At 33.4% G+C, this 27,609-nt stretch overlaps 1 protein-coding gene and 1 long non-coding RNA gene across 2 annotated transcripts in view; one reads left to right on the forward strand and one right to left on the reverse strand.

The window, feature by feature from the left end:
- The window catches only part of LOC145938205 (uncharacterized), a 180,039-nt gene that overhangs the window by 1,415 nt on the left and 151,015 nt on the right, over positions 1 to 27,609 (forward strand). The window contains exon 2 of the long non-coding RNA XR_014425689.1: positions 7,749 to 7,782. This is a non-coding gene — a long non-coding RNA (uncharacterized LOC145938205). The remainder of the gene's footprint in view (positions 1 to 7,748; positions 7,783 to 27,609) is intronic.
- Positions 15,255 to 27,609, reverse strand: part of LOC145938129 (uncharacterized) — a 28,525-nt gene continuing 16,170 nt past the window's right edge. The window contains exon 4 of the mRNA XM_083041530.1: positions 15,255 to 15,623. The gene's annotated coding sequence lies outside the window, so the exon portion shown is untranslated. The remainder of the gene's footprint in view (positions 15,624 to 27,609) is intronic.

Below are 27,609 nucleotides of genomic sequence, written 5' to 3' on the forward strand. Positions count from 1 at the left end.
TCAAACATAGTGAGAAATAACCCAAGGCTTTTCGGCCAAATTAGAGATCCAGCCAGAAAGTAGGGAAGTCCAAATTTGACCCCTGACTTAAGTGATATATTTTCTCTATATATAGAGGAAGATATAATATTATCCTCTAATAATAATATTAATTTAGCCGATTATCTGTCTTATAACTGATAAAATTCTATTTATTTACTATATATTATACATATACATTGATTTGTTTCTTTATAAATAATTATATAAAAATAATCTCGCTATTGACGTTTTATGATTGCAAAAATATATAACTTTGATTATAATTTAGATATATTTATGCTATCTAATCGAATAAATCTAGTAATTGTGTATGTGTGTTTGTAACAATTGCGTTGCAGTAACAGGTAATTAAACGATATGTGTAAGATCAAGTGTAATGTCGCATTGCTAATATACATTAAAAGCTTTCACGCCATTATCAGCGAGCCACATCTACTCCACAAATATCGTTAATATCATAACAGCGCACGTTAATTGCACACCTCATATACAATCATCAAAGGTACAGGCTTGTATCGACATGTAGACACTAGAATGTTAATCCTTTCAGTGCTTCCAGTTGGCAAATGGCATCAAAGGAACAAATATAACATGACGCGATCGCACTACGTCCGTGCTCGTATCAATGTTTCCCAGGTTAGTCGTAATCGAAATGGGTTTTGGGTTACGCGTACTATCAATGTCCGCGAGAACGAACCTATCTGAACGAAAAAAGCTAAAGCGTAAATCGAGAAGATCTCGCAATAAAGTGCCAAGAAAATAACAACCGTCCAGTATCGTGAGCTATTAGGCACACCGCCAATCTGCGTCATGCTTATTTTCAAGGACCGTGGAAAAGCGGGCAGGCAGGGATGCAGGGATGTCGATGTCGCGGGTAAGTCAGCAGGGAGGGGTAGGGCTAGTTATGCGATGGGGTTCGCGGCGAGGTGGGGCCAAGGTACATTTCGGGGTCGGTCGATACCGTTGCCCGTCGAAGCGCCATCGCCACGTGCTTCGCACCATGATTATGCGATCGAAAATGCATATACGATTTGAGAGAATTATTTTTCCCCCAATTCTCGCGTGTGTCCTCTACGTGCGTTTAGATTAATTCGTTCGCAAATAATCGAATCTCCATTCTGTGATTCTCGCATAACTTTATCAAACCTGATGGATAAAATCACGAATTTAATTTTCCGAGTATTATTAATGCAACGCTTCGAAAAGTTCGGCGTCGAAGATGAACGAAGTAATTCAAAAAGTGTATTTAAATCGTAAACTTTGTTTGTAATATAAAGTCACATTATAGGTATATAAAATGATATAAAATGATATAAAGTCAGTTAAAAACTTGTAGGATATATACGCTTATAAGCTCACTATATCATTCAGTCCTTTCACAAAAGTCTCTCTCGTTAAATAGAAAGAGAAAAAATTTATACGAGAAATATACGGACCGATCGATATTACCCTTAGAGTTCAATGCGTCTCTCGGATTACTACCTCGGAAATGCAACGACAAAACATTCGCGAAAGCGACCGATATCGTTAGATATGAGCGCAACATAGCATATCTTTGTAATCCTTGACATTTCACAGCCCTTTTGTATACGATAAATAGGCGCATTGAATACATCGTATTTCACATTAAACTTTACACAAATCACTTTACACAAATTTGCATTCTCCTGCGCACACTGTGGGACAATTCTTTTTGTATATGCGCATAACATATTCCTGAGAATGACCTGAACAAGATACAAATTTACATATAATTACAAAATGGAAGATTAAAACATGATAAGCATTATATCTATCAAATATGACAGTTTAGATGTCTTTTATTGTTTTCTCATTGTTTTCTTTTCTTATAAATTTATTTTATTACTTTAAATATTTAATTTTATATATTTTTCTCTATATTTCATCTACTTTTATGTTATAATGTAATATCTCATTAATTTAAATTATTCATTGTTATACCCAAAACATATTATTATATATTATAATTATTATAATCTCTTTTATGCCACAATTTAATTTTCTTATGTAGAGCAATATTGATGATAAAATTGGAGGCAAAATTAATTGCCCCATTTTCAGCGCTTGCCAAAATTATTATTAAATTCTGTCGTAGTAGTAAAGACGCAGTTTATCTGACGAAAACGCATAGCAGTAAATCTTATTTTAGATAAGAGACACTTTCGAAGTTTACCGTTCGACATTGCAAACAACTTATTGCGAATTACTTGCATGTTTCTCGATCTGTATGAGTCTTCTTTTAAGAAAATTAATGCGCGATACGATTAGAGCTTAATCTTTAAGAAACAAGGCATGCCACCTGTCTACGATAAGGGATTCCAAGTTCGAGGTATTAACCTTGATTAGTTTAATCCTCCCTCTTTCCCCCCCTCGACAAAATCTCTCGTATTTATAGCTAGGGAACAATTTCCGAGCGAATATACGTTAGATAGTCTCGCGGATATATTCGGCCTCGTTCCGAAGCACAAGATCGCGTGCAGCCAGTACATTACTACCGCCGCGAAAGCTCGAGCCGCGAGCTTTTATAGGTCAAGTTCTCGTTTCGTCTTATAGGGAAGCTTATGCTCACCATCGATGTGTGTATTCACCAGCAAAACCATCGTGCGCGCGATTTGCCCTCGGCCTAGACCCAACTCGAACTCAGGTGTCTCGCGATAACTGCTTTCTAACTAATGCATCATTTCGCCTCGTCATGTCTTAATTGCAATGACGTATGATAAATTGACGATACTAAACTCTAACTAAACAGTGTACATGGAGAAGGCAGAGAGATACAGAGGAGTGAAAATCGCCCTATATTCACGAGATTAGAAATTCAATATGTTGCGCAAGAGAAGTAATAAAGGAAGGTTTAAACTCGTAGTAAAGTTGAAATAAAATTCTAGTCCATCTTCGAAATAGAGATGAATACAATGAAGTATAGCGAAGGCAAAAAGATGAAGAAGTTGCTATCTCGAGTTGAATTCGGATGTATCGCGGTGAACAGGTTTATATTAAGTTGCGAAACGCTTCTCCGAACAAACCGCCAGAATTATCCCGTTTTTAGTGCAAAGTTTCTGCCACTTCAACCTGACTAGCGAGAGTTTATAGATAAATTCCTTCAGATACATCCTCTCCTCGTGTCCATAGATCGAAATCGGACACGTGCAGCATCGCTGCCGTTGAAAGGAGCAATTGTGCATTTGACTCGTATTTCGACCTAAAATATCCGGGTTTAAAAATAAATTTATTCTTAAAAATTAAAATTAAAACTGAAATTCTTCTGCAAGACACCTTCGTACACGATACTATAATTCCACGAGTGATATATCATCTTCATATGAGTTAGTTATACTAAAAAATTACAAACCATGAAATGGAAAAATTCGCGGATATATCACGTTTCGCGTAATACACTAGACAACGTTAATTATGCGCGACGTTAATTATTGAATTGTACAAACAAGCGTTTCACCGCAAATCATTGTGCGCCGGTGGTAATACGAGCAGGTAGAATGGTGTCGCCGGTGGAAATCGCGAAATTTACGATAATCGGTGTTATGTAAATGTAAAGACCAACAACTAAAATTTTAATGCATAACCGCACTATATATACCCACGTTATTAGCTCGCCAATGCAGCAAACGTAGCAAATAAAATATGTGTTTTAATAGTCGCGTAGGTACATATTAAGATATAATTAATTGTAAATTACTGCAGAAAAGTCACAGAATGTAAATAATGATAATTTATAGTATAATGGCAATTTACAATATAAAATAAAGAAAGAAATTTAACAAGTTTTGAGTTTGAATTTTTTTAATAAGATTAAAGGTTGTGAAAATTATTTAAAAAGTCCACAATAGGACATTGAGTATAATATACGAGCAAAATATATGTGAAAGATAAAGAGATAATTTACATTCTCTCAAGATCAATTTAGCTTGAAAATGCTAAATCGCAAAAGCGATTCCGACCAATGTGATGGAAGGTTTTATTTCACCAAATTGAATCCCAAGTGCATCATCCTTACATCTGACCGAATTCTGTCGAGTTAAAAGATCCTTACTATCTTTGCTCTCTTGCAATTTCTTTCAAAGAGAATTTCGTATGTATAAATATATCGCCACTTGTCGTTAAAAATGTATGTTAAAAAAAATTCATAAAATAAAATTAGCTGCATTCTTCTTCGTAATAAAAGAGAAATATTAAATTTCTACAAAAAAAAGAAAGATTATAACTACATATACCAATAGTGGATTTTTTATCATATAAAAAATTACTTTTGTTTAATTGACGAAAGAAGAAGAGGATGTAATTTAATTAATTGATTCAATCATATAAATCCACTTCTCTATTAATTCATTTAATAAAATCATAAAGCGACTCGAGGCATAATTATAGTAGAGTAAATGCAGTATTTTGTTAAAAAATTTATATGCGTATAGAAAACCACAAACTCAAAACCATGTACCGCAAAGCATGTACCGCCAGTTCAATGTAATAGGAAAAGAGAGATCGTTAAAATGTATATCTACATGTATACTTATAATACATATATGTATATATAGAGTATATATAGAATAACTGTATTAAAATTTTTGCAAATAACAAACAGCCCAATCTCTGAATTAATTTTTTAATATAAAAAACAGTTTGATATCTATATAGCGTAATAAGAAAAGAATATAAATTTTCTTCAAATATCTGATCTGCATTTCGATATTAACATTAATAAATAAGTTATTCTATATCTCTGATATGCTATTATTTCTGAAACATTCTTCTTGCGTGAAAAAGATATGAATATTAATATTATGTATCCATTCTAACATCTATCGTAAATTTTTTATAATTTTATCATTTTTATATTGACATTCGATCAAGATTTAATGGACGGAGAAGTAACGAAAAAAAAACTTTTACACGCTGGCTTTTCCTTTAAAATAATAATCTTATAAGTAACTTTATGACAGCAAAAGAAAATTTGAACGCAAAAAGCACCAGTTGAAGTTCGGACAAATGTCCCGACCCTCGGCAAGCCGCAATAATTACGGGAAAATCGTAAAGGGACAAACACAGAATGCATGCGCTAACGAGAAAGGGTAAAGGTGAATATGTAGCATATTCTACGTGACTTTGGCGACGTGTGTAACGAGTCTTTTAGTCTTACTGAAAATCACCCGAGAGTTGCTCGACCGACGGTACAACACCAGTTATAAATCCCTTAAATATATCATGCCCACGCGAGAAAAAGTAAAAAAAGTTATAAACTACATGTGACCACCATGACTCGTAAATCTAACAATAAGTGTATTTCGCGTGGATGTACGTAAGCCGTATTGTGCAAACGTGGACATATTATATTACACGTATATCACAACATATTTGTTAGTGTAAGCAAATTTCTAATATGCGTAAATAAATACTGCTGCAGAAATGGAATTTCATAAATATCGAATTTCGATATATAGAAACGAATTCTTATGAAATAAAAAAAATTTCCGATCTTAAAATATTCATACGTTTAAGTAGAAACATACATTTGTGCTACTTGTAAATTCTGTTACTTTTTAACATTCTCAAACTAAAGATATGTAAATGCGTAAAACAATTCAGGGAAAATACAAAATTATTTGACGTTTGCAGTTGGAAAACTTTAATAAAATGATACCGGGAAACATCGTTATACACATCGTTCAAACATAATTCGAAAATGAAGTTTTAACTTTGCGACGTCTATCACGTAATTGCATTCGAACGTTGCGTTAGTCTATCACAGCTTCTGCGAGTATTCTATTTCGCTTCAAAGTTAAAACGCCTTTTTCAGACGCTCGCAATAATGCAGAAACATAAAGATTTCCCTGAGGAATTTAAAACGATCGAGAAAATATTGCGTTTTATTTTTATGCGAGACATTTAAAGAATTACAGTAAGAAAATAGTGTAAAAGTATAAGAATTAAAACTTTAAAAATTACGAAGTTGTTCTATATAAATCATAAAATTAATATCCTGTATAAAATAAAATATACGTACTCTGTTTATTAAAACTTACTAATCCATTCCGACTTTGTGCATTTCAAACAAACTTTAATTACGACCAAGCTTCTTAACTTTGTTTCAATTAAGAAAAACTATTAAATTTTCAATATTTGAATAGAATAAGAGATGCACGCAGGATGCATTTAATTAAAACTGTTTTCCTTGCACGAGCGATTCCGCTTTAAAAAAAAACAAATTGACTCATCGACGAAAATGTAATCGAAAAACGACACGAAAATCGGCTGTATCAATCCGCGAGCATTACTCGCTTTTTGCACCAAGCATAATTAGACTCAACGAGTAGACACAAATGGTAATTCAATTCTGCAAACATTACACTTGCCAGCGTCAGCGTAGCTGTGTCATGTATACGATATTACAGTATAATTCACAGAATACAATCCACGAGTGCGCATGTATACTTGTTTATGTATACATGTTTGTGTATATGCAAACGTTGAAATGTGTTACAAACGAGGAAAATTCGTGATAAAGTTTTCTCGAAATTCTTCTTCAATAGTTTTATCGAGTTTGAAATATTTATATTACAGTATCTATTATAATTTGTAATATAAAATAATACGTTTGTAATATAAAATTATACGTTTGTAACATATAAATCATAGATTCAGATAAAAATATGCAATTTATATGTATATAAAGTATTTATACAAATCAGACATAATCACATGTAATCATATGTTTTTTACGACTGATTTGATATGCCTTTATTTGATTGATTTCTTAGAAGAATAATATTAAAATCGTAATAAAAAAAACAAAGACGTAATACGATTCGTTTAGAATATTACATTTCTACCTCATTAGCCACAATAGCCACTTGCATTTACGATATACTCGCAAAGCAATTATTCGGCCAGAAAAATATTTTTCTTATATGATTAATTATTTATCATTTTCCGTGCAAACATTGCCTTACTTGCCGATATCGCAATGCAAAACAGATCGGCGAATCTCTCGTCGCGCATCATAATTCGTTGTGAAAACGTAGCGTGACGAATGCGAATCATCAATGATTAACATCAGGTAGCACTTTTGTCGTGAGCTGACATTACGACGCGGCACGCGATTCTTCGATCGCAAAGCGACAACATATGTAGGTATCACGCGTGTATTAAGCCAGCGTGTATTAAGCAGCCTCGGTACAACGAGCTGCAATCATCATTAACTTGGACGCATGCAAACGATACGGAGGGATCAGTCATTGAATTAAGCCACTTATTATAGGCAACCATTATCGTAATTAATTGACTGTATATAATTCGACAGAAAGAATGAGAAAGATATATGACATGACAAAAAGACGTATAGATGTAATTAATTTTCTACTGATATTTGATGTAAAATTGTAACAAAGATCATCTGGAATAATATTTCTGCTTCTAGTCGCACGCAATGTAATATTTGTTATCCGTTTTGTGAAAGAAAAAAATTATAATTGATAGCTCAAAGAAGATATCTATCTTTATAATGTAATGTATTCTTTAATTATTTTATCAATATAATTTTTAGCATGCTATGATATATTTGAGAAGTACATTAAAGGAGGTATTTCCGAATAAAAAAGATTTGAATTTTTTTTTAAATGTTATTTTTTAAATGTTATTTAATGTAACATAATTTTATATGCTTTATGTTTCAGATACTTCCGACGTTCGTGTTTCTTCTTTTATTATGTGAGTAACAATCTAAATAAAGTATATTTCTGTGCTTCTAATAACATATATACATATACGTATATTTTACGACTCTCGAGTTAAATATGTCGCGTTTTTGAAGCGAAATTTTTTACATATAAAAAGCAATATTAAGCGACATATCGGTATGAATATCAATGATAAATTAAAGCAGTTTTAATGGCGTTTAATAGTAACAAAATGTCATTACAAAAATTAATACTTTTTAGTTGGTTCCGATAATAAATATATGAATTATGCATTTTGCAGCCGAGTATAAAATAAAAAATTAATTTTGCAGAATATTTAAATAACAATATATCTATATACTTAATTTTACTTACATAAATACACCAATATGATTCACGTAAAATAGCGACATAACAGTTGTACAAATGTTTTACTGATCTGTATATATTTATTAAATGCATTCTTTCCATTACGCTGTCTCCGCGATGAAACAGCTTTTTATATCGAGAAGATGAAAGGCTAAAGATTAGGAGCATTCTTAGTTTCCTTCTTGTAGAAAATACGAAAACCTTCTCTGCCGGAATGGCTCATATATTTTTGACGTCAACACGCGCAAGAACTTCAGCGCTGTTGACGTTGGTATATGGGGGGGGGGGGGGATAGGTCACTTTTTTTCTTTTAAAGAAATATCAAGTTTTTACGTAATACTCAATATTACAATTATCTTGCCAATTATCAATGCCACAAAGTTTTACATCGCCGATGACGCCCACGGAATCCATCGATTATATACGCGGCAAAAATGGTAATTATATGCATAATGTGATGACTAGGTAATAAACTTACAAATGGCACTTCAATGGCAAAGCGATACGTTTCATATAAAAATGTCAAATATCACATTAATTTGACGGATGTATCACTCTAAATCCGAGGAAAAATTTTAAATATTTAAAATTATTTTTCTATAAAAAATATTCCCGTAACAGTTGAAAAGTTTATTATTCTTAATATTTTAATGACTAATTTTTTATAATAATTTTCTCTTCTAAAAGAAAATATGAGAGAAGATTTGTGTATAAATTCTAAATCTCTTTATATATGCCACATCAGAAACGTGAATGTATTAATAGAATTATGAAAATGCATCGTGTACAAATAAGATTTCAGCATATTCTCGAATCATCACATTTCAAATACATAAATCTATTGTTTTATTAACTTCTTATAGTCAGACATGACGAGTTTTCAACTTCTTCTTCTCTCCTTGTCTTTCCATTCCGTATGTTTCTTTTAACATTGAGAGATAAATTTATTTCAATAGAAATATTGTAGAAAATACTTCGCGGAAACCCCGACAAAAAAACTTGCAAAAATGGTTTTTGGATGTTAACAATTTTTATACAAATTAAATTTAGATTTTTTTTTTAATTTAAAATATACGATTCATTAAAATACATAGTACACATCTTAAGACAAACAATTTGAGAATTGCTATCAATAGCTTAATCCTATCTACATATACTCACACACACCGTCATTATTTCATAATAGTTTATATATATTAAAGAAGATGTACCAAATATATATTTTATCAATGCATTTCTCTATCTTCCTGTCACGTAAGTTTTAAAGAAATACAATAATTTAATGCGATATATGTAGCGGAAATGTTAATCTTATTACATTTCTCTTGAGAGCTATAATACTGTGTCTTTCACGATATATCTCGTATTCGATTTCTCAAGCTGTAACGCTACCATCAATTTATCGTGGACATATTTCGTTTATGTTCGTTTCTCCGCTGTTACGTAGAGAAATGCACCAACATTATTGCATTTTGCGATGGAGAAGTTTGCGAGTTGTGTTATTCTTCGTTCTCAAAAAGAGATTAATTGCGCGTGCAATAATTATTATTCACCTCATCGTTAAAAGCAAACTCATAAATATTATTCGACGTTAGAATAAAATATAAGGTATAATGAATAAATATATTTTTTTTAAATATAAACTGTGGAAGAAAGAAAATTAATATAAAAACAATGTACCAGATATAATAGAGATGTAACAGAAAGAATGAAAACTGTTTCCACAAATTTCACATCAAATCTTACTCATTAAACACGTGAGCTATAAATCATCAATTAATGCTATTATAATAATTATTGATACATAGTTTATTTAATAGAACATATATACAGATGACGATATTAATAATAGTTGTGCGAAACTATAACCGAAGATCAAATGTTTCATAATTTGTAAATAATGTACGCGCAAGTTGTGCTATAATACAGAAACTTACGTAAAGGCTATCAGCAAAATTATCGAGAAAAGAGAATTTAGAGAAGAATGAAAATCAATCGCGTCAGGTAATGAAAATAGTTTATCAGTCCAAGGCGAAAAACCACTGATTTGGAAACATTTTCATTATCCCGAGCGGAATTTTATATGATCGGCGAAGATGTTTTTCTACTTTCACATTCTGAATTACCTTTCAATCATATCCGACAAATAATGAAACGATAACTTTACCGCGGAATCTGCGTTATAATAACTTTGTAACGCACTTTGAAATTCAAATTGAAAAGCTCAACTTTTTAGTTATTATTCTCTTATTAGACGAATGTATAATTTTACGAGAATATTCGTCTTATTTAAATATTTCATTTCATCCTCGTTTCAAAGATAAGTGGTCAAAATAAAATCTCTACTGAATGAGATTCAAAAACAATAATGCATTTCATGCACATGATGTGTCTTAAATCACTGAATGTTTATTCGTTTTATTATAAAATATCTTGCGCACAAAACCGAATTTTGACCACCTTGTAGATGACAAAGAGAATGCAAGGCTAGGGTAGAGCTCTGGTCCTGAGGGATCGATACGAACCGTTGCCTGCTGCTGCTGCACGGGTCTGCACATTCGCCAATAGGCGACAACTTAGCAGTTCTGAAACGCATGCACTCTTGAATATGCACTCTTGAAAGTCTTACAAAGTTACATGGTTACTTTATCTAGAAAATTAGAGTAATTCGAAGGAGCTTGTCAAGCTCTCCATCCCGATTAAAAATGTTTCGTTAAAATTCAATTATCTTTTACGACTCGTATAAAAATGTATAATATATATAACGTGGACGTAATGTAATTTAAATTTAAAGATAAAATACAATTTCTTTTTGTTAAAAGCAGAGCAGCATTAACAAAAGCAGCAGATTTTGACAAAACATTAATACAGTTCCACATTGTAAAATTACTTTAATAAAAAATACCGGCTTATTAAAAGTGAAATTATTTAAGTGTTTAAAAATTGTAACAAAATGTATCAAAATTCACTGTAGCGAGAAGGAAAATAGCCTATTAGGATTATGTATGTTAATCGCGATTTTTATGAATATTATATGTAATGCATTTTGGCACAATGCATCGTCCAACGCCTATTTATTTTCATACGTTTTAACAATCGTTGTTAACGACCACTTCGCTGTCTTTACGCGACTATAAATAGTACCGATAGAATATTCTTGGCCATTAGCCAAGCCGAACTACTGTTTATCACAAATACGTGTAATCATCAAACGCAACAAACCTACCTACATATCTTTTAGCATTAGTCATAATGGAAAATAATATAAAATCGAAAATTCGAAAATAATCTCTGTAAATTCATCTGTTAGTATCCGTTATAATTTATTACTTTAATCAAAATGTTCAAAAATAATATTTAATATAGCGCGCGTATCCCGATTTTAAAATCTTAATCCGTCACAAAAAGTGAAGAGAAAAAGCATGTAGAATAAATAAGAGAAAAAAGTAATGCGGAAAGAGTATCGTACTTCTGTGTTATTTCAAAAGTCGATACTTTCGGGGATATATTGTACAAAATAATTGAAAAAAATCTTTCGGAGAAAATCAGTTTTTCTATTTCTATCTTCGTGATTCCACGATGAAAGCTTTCAACGTCAAGTGCGCGGGCGGCATAAGTATAAAATATATACGGGATGAGATACATCGTTTATTATCTCTCGCTACAGACAATAAAGTCGACATAAAAACACGTGGACGAAAAAGAACGAGGATACAAGCTGCATCGCTGCGACCTGTAATAACCGGATTCTCCGGTCTCTCGGTTCACGCAGGTTCGCGCAGGTGTTGTCGGGAAATGCAATTTAAAGACATTCACCTCTAGCAAGAGTGTTTTTCTTTCTTCACTTAGTAAGAAAGGATAGATTCTGGCGAGAAAAAAGAAATGATGCAATTTCTTATGAAACGCAGCTACTGTCTTAATAAAACCAGAGCACGCGTTCGTTATATAAAAGAGAAGACAAAATCATTAAATTATGGAGCTATCAACAATCTATGTATCAGGAAAGCATTTCAGAAGTCGCATCACAATCATATTTCAATTATCCGCAATAAAATGCGTATAAAAGTAAAATATTAATGCGCGATGTGAGAAACAATTATAAGTTGTCAATTAGCTAAATGTAAATCGCGGAAAACAATAATCTGTTATTCACGGCAATCGCGCAAGAATCTAATAGCACGCAATTAGGGTATTAATAGTCAATTGTTATCGCTCTACGAATGTCTTACACAAATGTGCATGATGACGCAACTCACCTTTTGCGGAGTCATTTGCACATGCCATTCGCGTATTTATGATTCTACATCGTTTTCTTGCCTCCTTTAACTGCGGTTAATTATACGTTCTTACGAATTGAAATGGTAATAAAAATCATAAACTACGTAGGATATCTCTTTTATATTGGTATAAAAAGAATTCTTACGGGTGTAAAAAATTTCAGAAAAAATTCTGAGCTCTTAAACGTTAATTAATTAGAAAATCCAAAAATAAACATCGATGACAGAATGAGTTAGAGGCAGAAAATAATCACGATAGTGGACACAAGCGGATTAATTTAACGAAACCATCGCAATCTACACGAACGTTTCTCGGATGGCTATCCGGAAGAAAAACACGGTCATACTTTCTTTTTATTTTCAACAAGCGGTTCATAATACCTCTATCTATGGTGTGTTTAATCGTCTTATAAAGCAGTGCCCCAAGCTTGCCGCTTGGCGACGACGAGAAAGTAAAAATAAAATGTGAAAGAGAGTTCTCCCACGTAAGGAACCTTAATCGGGTCAATGAAAAAAAAATTTCTCCATTCAATTTTATATCGTTTAATTTGAATATAACCGATTATAAAGAACCGCCAATTAACCATTTTAATCATTTTCTCTCTGCTTTTATGTAAAAAAAGTATCAATTTAAAATCAGTACACGTAGATACATAATTTATATTTCGGTAATATACTTGATTGATTTTTTCTTTTTATCATCCGATTTGTACATTTTATAAGCAGAATACAGAATAGTACTGTGTTACGCAAATATCATTGCTGTATAGGATGCAAAAAAATTAAATGGACATATAATAACAATAAAATTAATTAGAACGATGATATACGCTGGCCTTTGCTCGTAATATATTTTATATTTTGTCTTCATTAATAATAGCGTGAAAAGAATTTATAATAATAGACAATAAATTGCATATAAAATTTATTACATTGCTTTTAAGCAGAGCAAAATTTCAGCATAGCCAATTTTATTTAATTCTTATTGTAAAATTTTTAAAGTTGAAACTTGCTTGATATAGAAAGTTTACAAAATATAACATAAACGAGAATTAAAAGAATAGTAATAATCATATGAAATAAGTTTAAGTTAATCGATTTTAGCTCTCTATTTGAAGTAATGAACCAATTCTCACAGAGAAATTTCCCATTATTGGTACAACCTAGCCTATAATATGTATGGTACTGTACAATTATCATAGATTAAAGTCCCTTTGGGGAAACTAGTGCCTACTAATTATACATATATGAATAGTCGAAACTTAATCACTTTGTACAAATATTATTCAATGTGGAATAAATATAAAATAAAAAATAGTGTTCATTAGATATACATATAATAAATAAATTATTCATATGAGAAATAGATGAGAAAAACAACAATTTGTGCTTTAAAAACAGCTTAAAACATCGCTTTCTATTTTCATCATTTTTTCATAAATTAATATTGATAGCTGTAAAGATATAAAAAAGATTTAAAAATGCTTAATCTCTGCTTTATTATTTTCTCCATTTTTAGCCATTAAAACTGAAGGAGAGCTCCTCTCCGATTTTGTTCAAACTTATCAATATTGTGTATTTTTGTGCGTAGAACAAGAATCTGTAAAGTAAAAATGTCGCTCTCAATTAGGAAAAAAGTTACAAAGTGTTAAAGTGGTAGTTGTGAGATAAGGAAATCGGAACCTCACTTTGCGTGAAAAGTTGCAAACCTATGTGGAACCTCGCTTCGCGTGGAAAAATATGTACATGCGTGGATTCAGTGGGTTCCGCCCCCCTGCGGGGGGCTCCACTTCCGGAAAATATCACCTAACCCAAACCCTATTTCCAATTTAAAATTAAAATAGGTTTGGGTTAGGTCAGGTTATATCTTCCGGAAGTGGAGCCCCCCGCAGGGGGGCGGAACCCACTGATTCCACGCATGTACTTTTCCACGCAAAGCGAGGTTCCACATGGGTTTGCAACTTCTATACTCACTCTACTCTTTGGGTGTGTTCCAATTCTATAGTTTGTGTTGCGTACACTATAGATTTTCAGCACTGGTAGTAAATTTCGGAACGCAACTTTTGTCGGCATGACAGATTTCCTTACCTCACAACTACCACTTTAACACTTCGTAACTTTTTCCCTAATTGAGAGCGACACTTTTACTTTACAGATTCTTCTTCTACGCACAGAAATACACAATATTGGTAAGTTTGAACAATATCGGAGAAGACGGAGCTCTCCTTCAGTTTTACCAAAAAAAGTTTTGTATATATGTATATTTAGCATGTTATAAAGAGAATAAAAATTATTATAAAATATTCATCAATATCTTACACTTCTCGTACATTTTGAGAACATTGTAACATGCGTTATTCAGATAGTTGATGCTCTATACATTTGATTACGATACATGCGAAATGTTATATATTTGCATAATGGCCACAGCACTATCTATGCTACATCTTATCGAATGAAATCGCGGAGAGTGAAATCACATTTCCATAAAATTCACGAGAATTCACCTGAAGAGTTACAAGCGCATATGAAACATTTCAAGGCATGTAACATAAATTCGTCCGCGCATATGAGAGACACGAGTGTGCGCAAATAAGCTCCAGAATCTAAGTTCGCGTGAAACGCATATTAAGTGGTTAATTAATAATTTTCCACACCCTATTCATACACTCATACATACACACTTCCCTCGACTCATTATCCGAACCGTGTTACCGTGTACTCACCCACAAATCCAAGAGTGCCGTCTCCTGGGCACGTTGCTCGGCGGAACCAACAATAGGGGGACCGTGCCCCTCGCACCGCCATCGCCGTCGTCCGCCGTAAGCCGAAGCTCCGGTACTTGGAGACTGCTCATCCTCGACACTCAGCTTCAGTCGAAGCTTCGCGTCATCAGAACGTAAGTCCGTCGTCGCGATGGACGTCTTCGCGTATCACACGTCGACCGGACATCACCGATCTTCGCGCTTCGACGAGCTCGAACAGGCTCTCGGCGACGCGATTTCACGCAAACTCGAGCATATTCTACACGTTCGCCTTTGTCAAAGTAACATTTTCAGAATCTTCACGCACACGACCGCGATATTCTTCTCTATCCTCCGGCGAATAACAAAAATGTCGTCGCGGTTGCTATATCGGTTATTGTATCGGATGTACGTCCAAGCGCAATTGAAAGAATTTTATCACAATTTATTTACGGTACGCGGCTCTTAAATAAAGTTGTGCTCTTAAATGGGATCAACGACAGAGATGGTTAAATGATTGATAAAACAATCGCCTAATGCCTAATGAATCAAATGACGTCAAAGATTTAACGAGTACGCTCTTCATCAATCATCTATTTCTCATTGAATCAGACTTTCCTGCATTAACTATTTCTTGTCGGTAATAAGACGGCACAGTCAACCTTGAAGCGTTCGCATAAATCAATTATACGTGCAGATTGTGTGGAGAAGGACTTTGTTGTGCCAAGAATGTGTTAAACTTTATAGGTAAGAGATCGTAAATTATAAAGTCGTAAATATATAATATATGTCATCTTTTATGCATGTTATTAACTCGATTCGGTCAATACTGCGTTCCGATACGTTCGAGCACGGTTTGTCATTTTCAGACAAAAAAAAATGTCCATTCAAGGATTATACGAGCGCAGATAGCAAATGTTTCATCAAGAGTTTTTCCATCGTTCTCTATGTTGCACTTTGTCGGCGTGCGCTTATCAATATGCCGATCGTGTCGCTTTTATCGAGCAGTTTCAGCAATCGCGACGAGGCGCTGAATGAAATCACAATGCTGTAACGTGAGGCGCCTTTTATCACGGCCGTTATAAACGGTTTTGCGCTTTTGAAAGCTCGAAAACTCTGCTGCCTATATTGAGCCACGGTAAAACGCGTTGTGGTGAGCAATGCGCCACGCAGCGCAGATGAGCGACACTCTAGCACGTCAACGTAACACAAAGCGCCCGCGGGGATCACTCATTATGTTCAAAGAGAACAATTTCAGAACTCGACTCGGCCATAGGTTCAGTTCGGTATAAATTGCGCAATAGCATTTGTAACGATTATCGTGCGGCTTCGTTCTAATGAGCGCGCGAAGAGAAAAGTTACTAATTAATTTTACAAATCCATAATATTAACGTAATGTGTTACGTAATAGAGTTTCGCGTCTGCCGTTAATTTATGATTCATAAATAAAAGAAGTAAATCTTTAATTTAATAATGATATAATCTGAAAAAAATGGTCGGTTTCCGAAAGAATGTAATATAATATGCAACGTAAAGAAACGTCGTTAAGCTCGACATCCAATTTGAAAAAGTCAACGTAATCAAGGTGGGAAAGACGAGACGAAGAGAAATACTATCGCGAACAAGTTTCCGGAAACGTCGTTGCTGCAACATACCCCTTGTCACATCACGAAATCGGCAGAGCATTTGAAATTCAAATGACGGAGCAGAAGCGCGCGCTCTGCCGAAACTTTTTATCTGATGTACAATAAAAAAAAAAAAAATAGAAATTTACGTCGCGCTTTGTGCGATATACGTCGCAACGATTTCTATCGCATTTGTATGAACAATATCATTCGAATTGCATAACTATATTCATCACACTCGCCGTTTATCTCGATTCGAATAAAGCATCGACTCTTTTTTTTTTTTTTTTTTTTTTCTTTTTCAGAGCGTTATCGAATACAAAGGAATTTAATCAGATTATAATAATTTATTAGATTTTACTTCAGATACTTTTATTTATGCAAGATTGTACTATCATCCACTGCTTCTTTTATTTAGCCTTTATTTTAATTCCGTTTGCATTTCCCTCGACAACGGTAAAATATTCTGTAGAGAACCGGTTAAAAAATTATCAACGGATCAATATCTCTACGGAGGTAAATCTCAAGGGACAAATCAGTATATCCGGTAGGAAATTGGCGGTTCGTTAACTAGAAAAATGTAGTGGCAGGCCCAGAGGGGATCCTTGTGATAATAACGTGCACGAAGAAAGATTTCCGCATGTTTGATCGTAGTCGATAAACGCGCGCGCACGTTCATCAAACGTTACATGAAGAGTTATAAGAATTTAATGAAGAAGCTTAAGGTCGCGATTATAACAACTCTACGGCAGAATTTTTTTTTCCGCTCGTTGTGCAATTACATCGCGCGATCCTAATATTCCGCGGCAAAAATTTACATCGCATTATGCGGAGAAAAATTTTTAACCTTATCGAAAGTTAATTTAAAATTAAATTTCGACGATACTAAAAATTGAAAGTTAAGAAAACCTCTTGTCCCACTAACGATTCTTCACTAAACTTTAGCCGATGAAAAAACTTTGAAATTATGGTAGACTTTCCATCAGATAATATCAGGGAGACCTTCTGCCTGAACACACATTTACCTGGACGATTACTGCCCTAAGATTTCGAGGAAATAACGATCCATCAAGGGCAGGTAACAAGTCCGTAATAACGCACATTTCAACGATGAGCTACGGTATTGTGGGGAAAATACGATGGTGAAATGCGGAGGAACTTCGTAATGTCGGAGGTAACGAAGAACTGGAAGAAAAACTGCCTCGAGTGTTTATTGCGCGGGCTTGTACGGAGGCCGGCGTGTAACCTGGTGGAAATAGCGTCGGCATGTAAGTCGAGTATAATAGCGGCATTAAAGCGGAATTATTTCGATGAAGGTTGAAATATATATACGGGCTCGATGTGTCGTTAAATCGCTGCGCTATACACACCAAGCTTCCTTTTAATCGCGTTGCGCGACGTGTTTTATTGTTTTTAAAAACGATAAAATTAACCTTCGGATGAGAGTGCAATGTCAAAAGGATGCGGATTTAGCTCCGCGACGCGATTCGCGGGGATTACTTTCCCGCACGTGATGCGTCTCTACGTTTGCGGGCCAACAAACGTTAATTAAACAGATTGAACGAGGAACACGATGTCGCTAACCTAAGTCAAACAGCGGCGCCGTCATCAGAAGCACTGTACACACAAAGGATAGGCGCACTATAATAGCAATGACATCTTAATTAAGCGACCGTCTACCGAAAATATGAGAGAGCGCATAATACACACTTAAAATCACTTAATCCATACTGGAAATTTGCGTAGTCATTTGAGATTCTGTCGATATCTGCATACAATTACATTATAGCACGATATCATAAAACAATAACTCTTGATATCTCGATATCTTACTCAGGCAAAATTGACTTTCCCGCAATTATTCCCCCCGAAAAAATATATATTTACAATAATAAACTGACGTCCAATTAAAAAAAAATATGTATCTTTAACAAAATTAGAAAATTCTCCACATAATAAAACTGTTGCGCACAAGCGTAATGTAAGACGGAATTCTTTCATTAATAATACCGTGGAACGATACATGTGACATTGTTTTCTCGCGCAGACAGAGTAAGCCAATAATGCTGTAATTTAAATTGTAAAATGCACTCTTACGTATACGTTCAACATTGTATCGAGTGCGCAGTTTGTCGATGCGAAATGCCGACTTGCCCCAACAGGAAACGCCTGTAATATATTCGTCACCGCAAGTGACCAATCTCAACCAATTGCAGCTCAACGGAAGTTATCATTCCTAACTGAGAGTAACAATATTTCACAATAAACTGTTTACGCGTTTGTCACATTCTTATTATAAAGGAGAAAAAAAATATTCCGACACGTGAGCGTGAATCACGTGTTACCAGAAATGACAAATGAATATGTCCTTGACTCGCGAAGAAAGAACATGCGTCGAAGAGTATGCAGAACGTTCGAAACGCACGAACCATGTCTTCTACGCTGGTAGAAATAACCACAGTTTACACATGACCGACGATGGAGGAGAATGGGGATTATGAACGAGGGATCCATGTGTATAAATGGAGCACAATGAACTCTGCATCATGCTAAAAGCTAGTTTATAACGATCGTGTGTTAGACTATTATATCCGAAATATTTTTCGACGATTCGCGGACTATTCGCCATTTAACAAATATCATCATCATCGTACATCATAAACATTTTGAAATTAATGAGCGAATAAATCAACGACGCGGGATTCATCAATTTGTCGTGTGAAAAATCGCTATACGAATACGTGTGTTTAATATATTATTACATGATACGATAAAAAAGAAATAAATAGAGTTAATAGAGGAACGGGAGAACCAAATAGCAATTACGAAATCGGCTCGCGTACGCGAATCGCTTGACCTTCGCTTTTACGGCACAAAACTTCTCGGCTCGTTTTCGACACGACAATGGCACGCACGCACGCACGCATATGCAGACGTATATTTCGCGACGGTCATCAAGCAAAAATACACATACGGCGCCAAAGCACTCGTCACGATAAATAAGACGGGAATCCGACGAGTATTCCGTTATAATTCAATCTGACAGAGTTGAATCTGCGTCATATGGATTTGATTCCAAACATGAAAAAATGCTGCTCCGAGATTTAATAATATTCTGATACAACATGAAATACGTGTGTGTCCAGTATTTTTTTCCATAATTTTTCATTGATTATCTTTTGACGAATTATAATAACAAATAAATTTCATTAATCTAAATAAAAAATAAATTTAAATTTAAAAAATAAAACAAATTTATTACACAAATACGATATATTTTGCGTGTGTTTATAATGATAATATAATAATATAAATATATCGTATTTGTGTAATATAAATTTATATTTTAAATTTATAAATTTATTTTTTATATAGATTATAATGAAATTTATTTATTATTATATTTCGGCCAAAGATTATATAAAATATTATATAAAATTATATATAAAAAATATATATATAAGTTTTACATATAACTTTATATGTGTATAATTGCTGGTTTTGATATTTTAGATAAATTCTTTTTTAAATCATATGGACCGCTACAAAGTAAGCTTTTCTTTAGTAGAAGGTCAGTCTCGTTGATATAAGTCTATGTCAACAACGATTTTAATCAGGCGAGTTTGCCTTTTAAGAGACTGTATATTCTCGACATCGAAGCGAAAGTGTATCTATTCATTCCTCGCCACCTTTTCCTTGAAATGCTAGCCTTACAAGCGAAGAAAAATGCCGACGTCTAACGGAAACGATCGATAGCAGCCTCGTATAATTTACTCTTTTAAAATGCCGCACGCGCATTACAAAATCTTTTATTAATTACAAACAAAAACGGAAAAAGAGAGATAATTGATAATCCCGCGAAAACAAGATAATCATCATTAATAGAATCGATAGTATTAATTATGATGCAATACTTTACAGCTTCTTATCGAGTGTATCTCATTAACGCGGTAAAAAGTAAAGAAGCGATCCGATAAAGAAGATGTCATACATGTATTTAACATTTTATTTAAGTCAATGAGATTGACAGCTCTATTACAAGCACAAGCAAATACGATAATCACGTATCTAAGCGTTGCGATCGAGGCAAAGCTCACCGCAAACGCATTTCTCACATTCCATATATGGGAAGGAATTCGCGGAATCTCGATTAGCTGATCTGGCGTAGAAATAAATATCGGTATACATAAACAAGATGCGAGATACGCGATCGATGGCTCTTGGATATTCAGAGACTAATGTAGATATTTATATATCTAAAATGTATCGACTTACATTGGCCAATTTATGGAAAGGAGAAGCTTTTCTGCATCTTCAGAACTCTTCAAGTTCTGCCTGCTGTACTCGAGAATCTCAGAGTGTCATACTAGAAATCCTTCAAAGATAACATCGAGAGAAAAAGAGAGAGAGAGTTGTCACTGAAAGATAATCGATTCAGCTTGACTGTAAAGTAGGTAAAATCGAGAGGCTGAATGCAATATACTGAACCAAATAATACTTTGTAAGAGTACTTTAGCCAATACACACACTAATGTACTGAAACGTAACAGTAACAAATTTCCACTTTCGCACGTAATAATAACGGTGAAATAAAATTGCGAGACGCGCAATTAATCTCGTGATAAAATTACTGCAATGTGTGCATAATGGAACACCGTCGATGCATGTTAAACAAGCAGACAATCAATACTTTCACTTTATTTCTTTCCTAACCATTTACATCGATATTCGTTGTTACTGCTCCATACGTCATTACATCGATTGGCAATTACATTGTGCCTGCTAATTAAGCCATTGGGATAGGGATTAATACCACATTACGATTGCCAGTCCCAGAGCTCGGGCGGCTTCAACTCAGCGAGTGTTCTAATTACTCGGTTGAAACAGTACAATTTCCGATTATCCTGTCAATAACTTAACGACAACGTGAGTAGATGCGGAACCGGAAACGCGAAGGCGCGATATACGCGCATGTGATACTAAATTTCTATTTAATTTCCTGTTACAATTAGGAACGTTAGAAACATCAGATGCAGAAATAATGACATAAATCTTGACATAAATATTTCGATACTTTCGCGTAAGTCTTATTATACGGAGGATGTTCATGATTTCTGTTGAAAAATTTTAAAAAATAATTTTCTGCACAGTACAGTTGTAAAGAGAGAATCTGGTTTTTCTAAGATGTACAATCTCACGGCAAAATTGCTCATTTTTTCAAAAAGACACCGTAATTTTCTCTATCATATGGCTTCGCCATAGATGCTTTTGTGTCTAATCCAGCTAGATAATCCGAACCCTTTGGAAGCAATTCGACGCGAGCTTCTATCCATCGCAATAACGATCGCTGTAACATAACCCTGTAATCCGAGTTGTATTCGCCCATATATCACTAAACTATACTTTTGTGGTAACAAGCGTTTCCCTTATACAATACCAATATCGTTTTCTTGCACATAGTCGATAGTAATACGAATCTCGTCGTAATATATATCACGGAGATCGACTGGCGGAACAAATAGATTCTCCATATCGTATCCAGTGAATTAATTGTCGCGACTTAGCGAGCCATTCTATCTTCACGAATCCGCGTTTCCCAAAATTTCGAGACTCTGATTGATACCGATGTAGACATTTGTTCCCCTCCTCCCGAGGGAGTTTCGTGAAAGGCTATCAACCGCGACGTGAGATCGACGATATGGCACATATAATGCATGATAAAAAGGACTTGGTCGATGTTCCGCGTAGGATTGTGCTGAATACGAAACGAGTTCTGAACGGATTATCTCAGATGCTGGTTAAAAAGTACTGAGCAACGCGAGAGAGTATCTTTAATCTGTCTGTGAACTCGTTCTACGAGTATACGATGAGAAACGACTATAAAGCAGAACTGAAGGTAAGGAGGACAACCGGCACGCCAAACTCTTGCAGCGGATAAACAGATTATGAAATAAACCACGAGGCGAACGATTACGAAAGCACGAGAGAGTTAAAACAGTAATAAATTATTCGTGTAATAATTAATAAAAAATGGGAAGAACAAGTTTCAGTGAAGGATATAAATAATTTTCTTCATATTACAAAAGCTTTAAGCTTTTTGTTCTTGTCTTGTCTGAAAAAAATCTAATGTAACTACGTCTAATATATATATACACATTTAAGCGCAAAATTCATATACGCGATTTGCATAGCAAAATATATTTTCGTATATATGCATATGCATATATTCCCAGTAGAGCGACTATAGGAATTAACGTGCGAGGTAAGGTATGTTGTAGATGAATAACAATTTTCCTGCAACAACGAAGCAGCAAATAATTTACAAGACGCGCCATCGCATCATATAAGCGTAACACAAAAAATCCATCTTATCCAATAATCGAACTTCTCGCCAAGGACGCCAAGTAATGCGCGCAAAAAAGGGGTGTCTCGGAGGAAGAAAAAAAAGAGGGTTTACAGCTACCCCGTTCCAATTTTTCCGCACGACAAGGCGATTATGTGTGCACCGCGTGCCGACGACGTTCTAACCGCGCTTTTACATTTTTGTCCTATCTGGCTATCGATCAAGTCTCTTTTAATTTTAATTTTTTTTTCTTTTTTTTTCGCGCGGATTAAAAATCGAGACGCGTGGAAAGTGCCACCTAACAACATATCCCCATAAGAACGAAAAGTAATAACGCGTGTCGCTATAAGCAATAGAAAAAGTGCAATATACTTCCATAATTCGGTCAGCATTATTTGATTTCGTAATAGAAATGGCAATTTTCTGAGGGAGCGGTCCGTATACGCGAAAATTTATAAAACTCGCTACACTGTTTATCCGGTTACGTTTACTTGTTGTCCGGATGGATAGCGTTTGTTTAAACGAAACTGCTGCTGATCGACAGTTTTCTCTCTCTCTCTCTCTCTTTCTCTCTCTCTCGCTCTCTCTACAAGAGATTCGCTTCCCAGTAATCACGATAACTACGCCGCATATCAATTTGAAATTTTGATGCCATATACGCCTAAAATTTGATGCACGAATGGATTTGAGATTAAACACGCTCCAATACGTCTCGTCGATTCTCGCGAAAATTAGCATGATTAAATGCAATCGGCTAGGGAATAACAATTTGTTTGAAAATACAATCGTTGTCTATCCGTTTGGAATTAACACAATAAAAAGATAGGTTTTCTTTCGTATTCGAATGATTTTGTTAACAAAATTAGTTAACCGAAACCACATGACGAGATAAGATTTTGATAAATTTCCGTGAATTTGCGGCCGAGCATAATGAGAGTGCAATTTTTTTATAATTTTTATAATTCATAATAAAAAAAAGTTAAACTTGAATAAAATGAGACAGAACATAGACTTTGCCGCGAAAAATCTACACTTTGCAATGACAAGAAGTATATTATCTTAATGTGTAATGTGTTGCGACCTGAATAATTACAGTCAATCCTTGACTAGTACTTATTATACTCCAATTATCAAGATTATTTCTTCACTGTGATTAAATCAAATTGTTTATGAAACATCACCGCTCATCGTGAGATATTTATAGAGACAACATATATACTTAGCAAGGATATAATTTCACGCGCATTATTTCATATCCTTTTTATGTTTTGCGATGATTTAAAATACCTATATATTACCTATAGATTTTGCATCTTATAAAAAAACTAAACTGCACGTGGAATATAGGGTAATTTTTATCAAGGTAAACAAGAAGTATATAAACGAGAAGTATATAAACAAGTATACAAACATGAATTATACATGCCGCAAATTTATTTATTCATAATGCTTTAATAATTTCCATAAAAAATGTTTTAACATTCTATAAAATTCAACATGTTAACGAACGGATGCGTAATTTGGTTATTTGTAAACAGGTAATTGAATCAATCAGTTGTTTCTCATAAAAAAATTTAAGAGAGATTAAAAATGAATCTCTGCATAGAAATGATGTCAGTCGTATAAAACTCAGCATTGAATGGACAAGTTAATCAAATTGACAGATGTTGAGTTTTTCGAATTTGTTAATTTGTCAGATGATAATAGCGATATAAGCGCATATAAAATTCTATAATAGTGGTACTAATAAAGGTAAAACTCCTAGCAAACTTTGGTTTTGGTGGGCAAAATAAATGAGGAAAGCAATACGCGATAAATGTGGTGAAAAATTACTTGAATTCTTCGGGTAAACATATCAGATAAAACAGTGATGCGCAAGCGGAAAGAGATAGAATAAAAAAAGTGCATTGCAGGATAGACACAATCGACCGTATAAAAAGTATATTTTGACAGAAAGACAGATGTTATAATTCCCATTAAAATATTGTTTTGTCATGCTAAAATATCGTAAAATTTATTGAAAATGTACTAACGATCGCTTCGTGCATTTCATCAATGAAATGCACGGAGATGCATCGCTGAGATGTAAATTATGGAAACGCATAACGATGCCGCTCGTTCTCTCTTTCTCTCTCTTTTTTCTCAAATTATGTCAAATATTATTTACATAACGTATGTAAACTGTCATTGTTGAGAATTCGCGCAGTCGATTACTTGAATCATGTGTCATCTTGCGTACTGTATCGGTGAATCGAATGTCACAATAAGCACTTAGCCATCGATCAGGCAATTATATGATATCCCAGAGCTTGAAGAGGTTTCTGCCGATTTATCCATTTTTTCTTTATGGTCGAAGTAATAACGATCCAAAATAAGCATCGACATATTTGAAGCTAAAAACCCCTAGATGCAATTTTTTTAGAATTACAATATAGTAATTGATATATCAGGAATTATAAAAAAATAGATATATTAAGATATTGAAACTACTAATATAAAAGAATTAATTTTTCGTTTTTTGTTGCTTATCTCTCTTTTGAATTATTTATGTATTAAAAATATTCCCTTTACGTTATTATTAAAAAATATGTTTTTTCGATATTTCTCAACAACTAAAGCTTTAAACAACGATTGGTCGACAGATGGCCGTTACAAGATGAAAATTGTAGACAAGATGAAAACGCTTTCAGTCCTCTCTCGTCGAGCTTCATGCAATTCGGGAACGAAGTTGAATCACGTATAAGCTTTATCGATCGCGCTTCAAGAGAAAAATCCTTATCACCTTTCCGCATCATAATGGTTTCTCCGGTTGATAGAAAAAGCGAAACTCTTCGTAAGAAAAGAAAATTCTTCCGAGAAAATTAATTACCTTTCTCGCAGAAATAGATTATGCTAATTTTCATTATGCACGGTAGTTAATATTTTATTTGTGTAATAACTTTTACAAAAGAGCAAAAAGTTTTGTATCATAAAAATTGCAGAAAATCTTGTTATTCTTGAAAATGTGTTGCTAAGAAGACCGATTAAAATAAAAGTTTAAATAATTTAATTATCAAAATATCATCAATTTAAAAAAAAATCCAAAAAATATTTTAATAATAATAAATAAAAATTTTGTCTTTCTCTCTCTTTCTTTTTTAAAATATATTAAATATTTCCATATAATTTTAATCAAGCTTATCTGCGCGCATATAAAGAGAGAGACATTTAATTAATATATAATTTAATTAAATAATTTAATTAGATAGTAGATAACTTATAGTAGATTACACTATATCTTGATGTAAGATACATGTATCAGGTCTTTGGTATAAAGATTCAAAGTAGTCGCACCAAAGCAAGGGTTATCCAGTTTCTGTCGAAAGGTATGCAATATCAATCTTGTACAAAACAAACCCATCAAACCTGCATTACGGTATAACTTCATTATCGAGTTTCAAAACTGGATCATAAACGCGTTCAATACCATACCTACATAATTATTATGAAGCCATTATTAGCGCGTATAATTGTTACCAAATCGTCATAATGTGTGTAATTGAACAATAAAAGCCAAATGCTAGCTAATTACATTTAAAATCGAACAAAAATGATATTTTAAGTTACAATAAATAAATATTTCAAATTTAAATAAAATATTTACGTAAAATACATAAATATGAAGTTTAAAATTATTTTCATATAAATTACGCTATTATATTTCATATAATTAACTGAATATTTGAACCACTATAGTCTTTATTTATAATTAGATAATTCTAATTTATTAAACTTTCATAACTGTGTAGTGATGCTAGATATATCTTTATTTATCTTTGATAAATCAACTTTTATCTTTGTTATATCAATTTCTAATATATAAAATATATAATTCTAAATTCTATGATAATATATATATATATATATATATATATATATATATACACATATATATATATACACATATATATATATATATACACATATATATATATATATACATATATATATATATACACACATATATATATATAAAACACATTATTTTCCACACGTTATTTATTTTTCCAAATAAAATAAATCTAATTTTCTATCAAATGTAGTTTTCATCAAATGTAATATGATCGCGTTTTGTATGTCAAAAGCGAGCAGTGATCCGATTATACCAAGTTTCCGGATTGTTCACTCATGAAGAGTTGTGAATATTCGCGACCATTTCCATCTCTCTCCACCTCGTTTAATCGTGTTTAATATACGCGTGAATTAATAGCAAATTAGATTAGCGTCACGCTCTATGGTAAAAAGCATGTTTTACGAAACGTTCGTCCTATATAATTTGCAAATGAAGGTTTATATTAACTCGAAACATGTGTGTATATAAAACAAACTTTAGATATATTGCCATTACCATCCCCTTTTAACTATAAATTTATATTATATTAATTGCACACAAATTCGGAATTATATATAAACAGTAACTTTACACGTTCCTTTACGAAATAAATCGATTCACAAACACTG

Source organism: Prenolepis imparis, unplaced genomic scaffold (genome assembly GCF_030444845.1).
Source record: "Prenolepis imparis isolate NDT839.2.m4 unplaced genomic scaffold, iyPreImpa1.0 SCAF_7, whole genome shotgun sequence".
Lineage (NCBI taxonomy): Eukaryota > Metazoa > Arthropoda > Insecta > Hymenoptera > Formicidae > Prenolepis > Prenolepis imparis.